Raw genomic sequence first — 7,159 nt, forward strand, 5'->3', positions numbered from 1 at the left:
GGAATGGAGCTCCTGGAAGCTTTCGATTGTCAGTAGGCATTTTCCTGGGATACTCGGAAACCCGCTGAGGCTGGTGGTCTGTCTTCTACTCTCGCAGGCTGAGTATGGAAAAGTCAGAGGCAGGGACCAGATACCTCCTGTAACTGATGGAGCGATCCTACCACATCTCTGTATCCTAAGCCAGGGCGTGTGATTATATGGGAGGCATACTGGGACCTCAACAGCCTGGATGAGGCTAGGGGCCTGGGCAGTGGGTAGGGCAAGGTCTGGCTGACTCAGACTTTCAGGAGAGGAGGTTCTGTGATGGTCATTCCACCACTGATTTGTCTTTTGTTCTGGCCACTTTGGGTAGCCAAGGGTGCCCAGTCCAATGGTGGAGCAGTAGGCTCTGCAGGGTGGGTGCCATGGGTGGGTGGTGCTACGCAGCTGTCTATGCACAGCAGTCCCCCAGCCAGTGTGTGCAGACTTCCAGTGTGAAATCTCAAAGAGCTGCAGGGATGCTGGAGACTTTCCTGCTCTATGTGCTCCCTGGAACATTAATTCTTTGAACTGTCTCAGCATAATTTAGTGGTTAAGAGCATAGGACCTAACCTGCCTGCATCGAATTTGCCTCTTCTACTTTCCAGCTGTGTGAGCTTTGGCAAATGGCTTAACCTCTCCATGCCTTAGTATCTTCATCTATAGAATTACAATAATTCACTCAGTTTGTTAAGATCATTAAAGGAGTTGATGCTTAGAAAGCACTTAGAATAGTGAATGGCATCTGCTGCATAGGAAGCAACAAGAAAGTATAAATTCTGTATAAAGTGGGAAGAGAAAAATATTGTTACTAATACTAACAACAGCGATAAAAACTCCCTCTCGGAGCTTCCCAGGGCACAGCAGCCAGGTCAGGGGTTTGAAAAGAAGTTTTACAACACAGAAACTTGATGAACTTTCTTTAACCCAGTGTTTTCTCAAGTTAGAATCTTTTTCTCCTTATATAACATCCATGAACCCTTCAGCAAATGTTCTAGCCCAGCCCACTCATTTTAAGAAAACCCGAAGCCCGGAAGAGTGAAGGGGTTGCCGACGGTGATTGCATTCAACTTTTGCTTGAAGATCCAGGGCAAAGCTGGCATGAGAGTGTCTCTCAGAATGAGGCAGGTGAAGGCCAGGACTAGTCGAACCGCGAGTGTATATGTTAGGGCCCAGGAGAGGGGTGGCCCTAGACTGCCTAGTGGAGGGACGCCTCTTCCTGCCTGGTGGATTCAGGAGGGCTCCCTAGAGGATGTCACCTTGAACCTGAGTTCTGAAGGACCAAGGGTGTTGGGGTTGGAGGGGTGGAATTGACAGCAAGGTGTGCTCTCGGAGCGATAGAAGTTCAACGTGGCTGGAGCTCTGAGTGCTGAGACAGAGGCACCTAAATCTTGGCCGGGTCTCGGAAAAATATGACCAGTGCCCCAAGTGCAGGAAAGCAGCATGCTCACGGAATAACCTGAGTGGCATCTTTGCATCTCTACAAGCCCCACTTTCCTCCCATATAACGCAAAGAATGCTTTCTCCAAATGCCAAGTCCTTATTTTAGATCTCTAATTTGGTGGAAGCCTCTCTCTAATGTTTTCAAGGTGTCTGCATGTATTTAACTTTCACCTACTCTGCGGCCTTCGGGCGCTGAAGACTGAATCTTGACCTGAGCTCAGTTAGACACTCATCTGGGTGATAAAACAAAACGCTGATTGGATGTCTACATCCGGGATTCTTTTCTCTTTGCTCTTCCTGCTTTGTGACATCCATTTTTCCCAAGTACACTTCGAAACAGATGTGATGAGTGGAGCCATTGAGAGGAAGAGGCTGAATGGATGGCCAGGAAGATTAGATTAGAGAAAGAACAATCTATGTTACTTTTAAGGTTAATGTGAGCAGACAAAAGAGGGTTAGTCTGGAAAATCAGGTTAACAGTGAGGAGATGGAAGAGGGATGCATATTAATGGGGACAGGTGGAGAGTTGCAAAGGACATTTAAAGAAGAGGAGGCAGAGGAGAAGAGCTGGAAAGATTGGACAGAGGTCCTACAGGAGAGAGGTCTGCTTCCAGGCTGGCTGGAATGAGAGCTGTTCCTGGAATGTCCTCACCTCCACCTGAAGGTCTTCTCAGAAGCCACTTTGAGGGGAAATGCAAGGAGCTTTGCCTTTAGCCCACTCCTAGGTCAGCCCACACCATCGCTCACCTGGCCTCCTGGCCTCTAGGTTATCTCCCCTTCTCTGCTGTGTTCCCTCCCATCTATCCCCACAATGCAACCAGAGGACCATTTACAACATAGATTGGACTGTACCACACGTTGGATGGAAAAATAGGCTTCCTGCTGTTGATAACATGAAGTCTAAATTCAAGTTAAGATGATGTCATACTGGAGTAGGGTGAGGCCTTGATCCAGGGGGCCAGTTTCCTTATAAGGAGAGAGAAGAGAGCAGCCACACTCACAGAGAAGAGAGCCATGTGATGATGAAGGCAGAGACTGACTGAGTGATGTCGCTGCAAGCTGAGGAACACCGAGAACGGCCTCCATCCACCAGAAAAGCTAGGAAGGGTCAAGGACAGATTCTTCCTTAGAGCCTCTGGAAAGGGCGTGGCCCTGCTGACAGCTTGATTTTAAGGCTTTGGCCTCCAGAACCGTGAGAGAATAAATTTTTGTAGTTTGAAGCCACCTGGTTTGTGGTACTCAGTGTCAGCAGCCCTAAAAAACGAAGAGAGTTGCTTTCCTGTTTTGTTTGCTTGGTGAACCGCGGCCATTTTTTTGCCTACTCTGTGTTTCTTCTTACCCTGATGAGGACACCTGATTTCCTTTTTCGAAGGTAGCCCTGCCCCACTGCGTGTGCTCTGTTTCGGCCAGAGGGTGGACTCTCGACCTGCTAGGCCATTCACACACTCCCTGAAAGTCTGAGTCTTACGCAGAGTGGCGCTCGCTGGATAAATGGCTGGAGCTCAGCTCTGTGTGTGGCGTGGCCCTGATGAGACTTTCCCATTCATTCCTCCTCCCTGTGTACATGGACCAGCTCCTGTTTCCTCCTTTCCAAGGCCAGGAATCAATCCTATATCCTTCTAATAACTTTTCCTGGTTTTGCTTTGTCGTTTTGTTTTCGGTCTCTTCTTGAGTTAGCTGGAACTGAATCCTGCCGTTTGCAATCGGAGAAAGCTGACGTAGTGCAGGCCCCAGCTCAGGTTCTTTCTTCCTGTCCTCACGCTCAGTCATGTAGGTGGGCTCCTCTGTCACTCAGGCACCTTGCACGCACACCTCCACTGCAGCACTCAGTGGGGTCAGTGCGTGACACCTCCAGAGAAAAGACCAGGTCTCTCTCTGTGTCAGGAGCACTGCAGAAATTAGAGACACTCAATCAATGTGTTAAATGGCCAAAGGAAATATTCTTGCCCGGGATTCCTCCCTAGTGCTGTACGTGTTTTCGGTGCTTTGAGATGGCAAATTGATGTATTTAATGACATCTCCCGTGACAGCCCCCACAGGACATCTTTCATGGCGTCCATGAGACCACTGTTAATATGCTCCAAAGCCAGGGTGAAGGGAGTCAGGCTCCTGGGGGGCAAAATTTAAGGAGGTGTTTCTTTTCATCATCAGGGTCATGCAAATGCCATCCCTAAAAGTTAGTGCTTCATTAAATTTTGTACTTTAGTCCTGGCCCAAACATGCTGTCTGCTTAATTAAATCATCTAATATCTCAGTGCTTCAATATCCAGTCCACAAGCCCCTCAGCCTAATAACCTTCCATTTCTTTAAGTAAAGGACAGACATGTGACAAGATGCAGTGAGTGCAGTAGAAAAATACTCTAGACTAATTGGCAGGAGGAGTGGGTCTTATTTCTGAGCTTCCATATAATAGTTATGTGATTTTAGTGACATCAGCCTTCTGAGTGTTCATTCCATCATGTCTACAATGGGGGTAATGATAAGACTTACTATTATTGTTATGTTATATTGTGAAAATTAAGTAATATATTTAAAGTGGTTAAACAGTTCCTAGCTCATAGTAAGTGTAAAATAAACATTAGCTGTTATTGCCATCATTAGTTGGGCTAGATGGTTCTGAGTTCATCTATTTTCTGTCTTTATGAAGTAGAGATAATAATACTCATGCACAAAACTTATAGGATTATTTTATAGCTCCAATTTTTAAAAAAAGAGTGGGAAAGTGGAAAGTATGGAGCATTACGTCTTTGCCAATGAAGACGGATGATCTGTGATCTCAGCGTGTGGGTTCAAACACTAGAGAAAGCCCAACTTCGACACATTTGTCTTATGATCTTGAGCAAGTTGGACTAACTTGCCAAGACTCCATTCGGTCATCTTTAAACTAGAAACACTAGTAGTTCCTACCTTATAGGGTTTTGTGGGAGTGAAATGGGATTAAAGACACAAGCATTTTGCATAGGTTCTAACACGACAGGCAGTGATTGATGAAACATAGCTGGTATCGTCGTCGTTAAAGTGAGGGTTAAAATGGCAGTTGCCTGTGACTTTGGAAGATGATTTATGGAAGCTAATGGTTCTCTTCAGCAGGCGAGAGAAGGATATCAATCCGTGAAAGTAAGCTGCAAGGGAAAATTGAAACTGTCAGCTGGTATGGACTTCCCGCTCTGTCTCTGGCAGTTTTCTCTCTCTTCTTTTAATTAAAAGTTTTGTCTTCTGACGTGGAAGCGGAATAAATCACTCTTAACCTTAGCATGCGCAGGGCCTACCTGGAGCTAAAGCCTGCCGCTCCGATCACGGATGTGTTCCTTCTGGAGAATCCAGCGCTGGGACCTGCTCCTCAGATTCACTCAGCAGGTCACCCAGGACTGTGGTCGCAAAGACTTCGGACCCTGACCCAGGTTTAAAACCCAACTCTGTGACTTGCTGGATGTTGGACTTTGGCAGGTTATTCTGCAAGACAGTCTTCTTTTTCATTTTTTTTTTTTTTAATTGAATGGAAGTTAGATAATAATGCCTGCTTTAAGGGGTCTTTGGTTTTTTCTTCAGGAATGAAGTCAGAAAAAGTATTTCTAGACCACTGACTACACAGGCACTCCTTATTCAGTGCTGTTCCTTGTCTCCTTCTCCCTTTCTATCTCGGGGCCCTTGACTTTCCTGACTTTGCTGCCCAGCATTCCCCACCTAAGGAAACAGTATGGCCCCGGGGTCAAGAGTACAGACCCTGGGATCTTACCACCTGGATTTGAGACTCAGTTCCAGTATCTACCAGGTGATTTTGATCTAATGATTTAACCCCTCTGTTCGGGTTAGGTGTTTGGGCATTTAAAAAAAATCCTCAAAACTCGGTGCTTTGCAATAGCCATTTTATTTTGAGCACAGTCTAGCGGATCAAGAATTCAGGGCTTAACTGGGCAGCTCATCTTGGATCAATGTGGCAGCAGGTGAACAGTGCACTTCTCAGATGACTCCTTCACACGTGTGCCTGATGGCTCAGTGCTCCTTGGCCTATACCTATCTGCACGTGGCATCTCATGTTCTAGGACCGCTACCTGTGGTTTGGGCTTCTCATAGGATGACAACTTCAAGGTTGTTGGACTTCTTACATAGCTTCTCAAGGCTTTTAGAGAGAGCCATTATTATTTGCCTCTTCTCTAGCCAAGCCTTCTTTCTCATGGCTACTACCTTCCTCCCTACCACCTCCCCTCCCTCAAAACACACACACACACACACACACACACACACACACAGAAGAGTTCTGGGATCAAAATTGCGTCCAGGCTGTAATTTAGGCCCTGACAGTGGTAGTGTTTGGAGAGAGTGGAAAAAGTGGGTGTGGTCAAGAGCTATTTAGGCGTCACACTGATCAGAGCTCAGTGAGTGATTAATTGATTATTCGATGGAATTGGGGTGTTAGGAGAAGAGAGATGAATCAAGGATCAAGCTCAGTTTGTTGGCCACGGTGGCTGGTTGGAGGGTGGTTAATTTTCACTGTCATTTTGGCTATTGCCTAATTTTCCTAAATACTTGGCTTCCCTGTATCTGAGCAGCATGCAGACATCCTTTCGGTAACGGAACCCTTGAAGCTTGTTGATCAGAGACGAGTAACATGAAAACAAGTTGTTCCTTTGGGAGATTACATGGATTATAGCAATGCAAGACAGATGGCTCTACCTTATATTGGTATTGGTCTATTTATATTTAAGACTCTTCATGATATTAATGTGGCCTCATATGTTATATAGATGACTTGCAATCCTCTAGTGGAAAGTTGTAACTGCAGAAGAAAGTGGAGGGGAAAAAAACCTGCTTCGTTGACTTTGCAACTTAATGAGAGCATAGACTACACACATTTTCAGGACGGTTATCTGTCAGCTTAATTGTTATTATTCAGAGATCCTATCCCTTATTTCTCCAACAGCCTCAGGTGCCTTCTCAACTGAAGTCTGTCTGTCATGATGCCTTGTATATTCCCTCCAGTGTAAGTAATCCTTCTGTATGATCTTTGACTCAAGTCACAGCTCCGGGCTTCTCCAAATGCCCTCTGACCAGGAAGGGCTTTTCAGTGATACTTGATCTGCCTTGTGTGATTCCAACTGGTGCCAGATAAGTCTATCTAGTTTTTCTGCAAAGTAAATGCACTGCAGAGAAACCCTATAAAAATACATATCACGATGACATGAATTCAGATAGAACATGATAGGCAATTTTACCCTTCTCCATAGTAACCTTACTCTAGTTTTTTCATAAATTTTACAGGGATGCAATTTTATATTTTATGCAATTCAACTTCTGGACCCTATTAGGAGCATTATTGTGGAGTATTCTGCTATATGTAACCACCACAACAATAAAAACAGCCACGAAAATGATAATAACAATTATAGTAACAACAGCAGCCAAGTTTAAAGTGTGCTTATTACACACAGGCGTTGTGCTAGGAGCTTTGTATATGCTTATCTCATTTAATCATCATGAGAATCCTGTGTAACAGATTATTTTTAGTCCACACTACAGATGAGATTTAGAGATCAAGTAATTTGACTCAATAGCTTATAAGTAGTGAAGCCGAAATTCAGATGCGGGTCATTCTGACTCGGTGTCCCTAGTGAGTGGGGATCTTCACACTGTACCGGATATCTGTATTATATTATACTGCCCTGGGGGTTTTCTTGGATGCATTGGCTTTGACCTGAGC

The sequence above is a fragment of the Pteropus alecto genome, unplaced genomic scaffold (assembly GCF_000325575.1).
Source record: "Pteropus alecto unplaced genomic scaffold, ASM32557v1 scaffold226, whole genome shotgun sequence".
In the NCBI taxonomy this organism is placed as follows: Eukaryota; Metazoa; Chordata; class Mammalia; order Chiroptera; family Pteropodidae; genus Pteropus; species Pteropus alecto.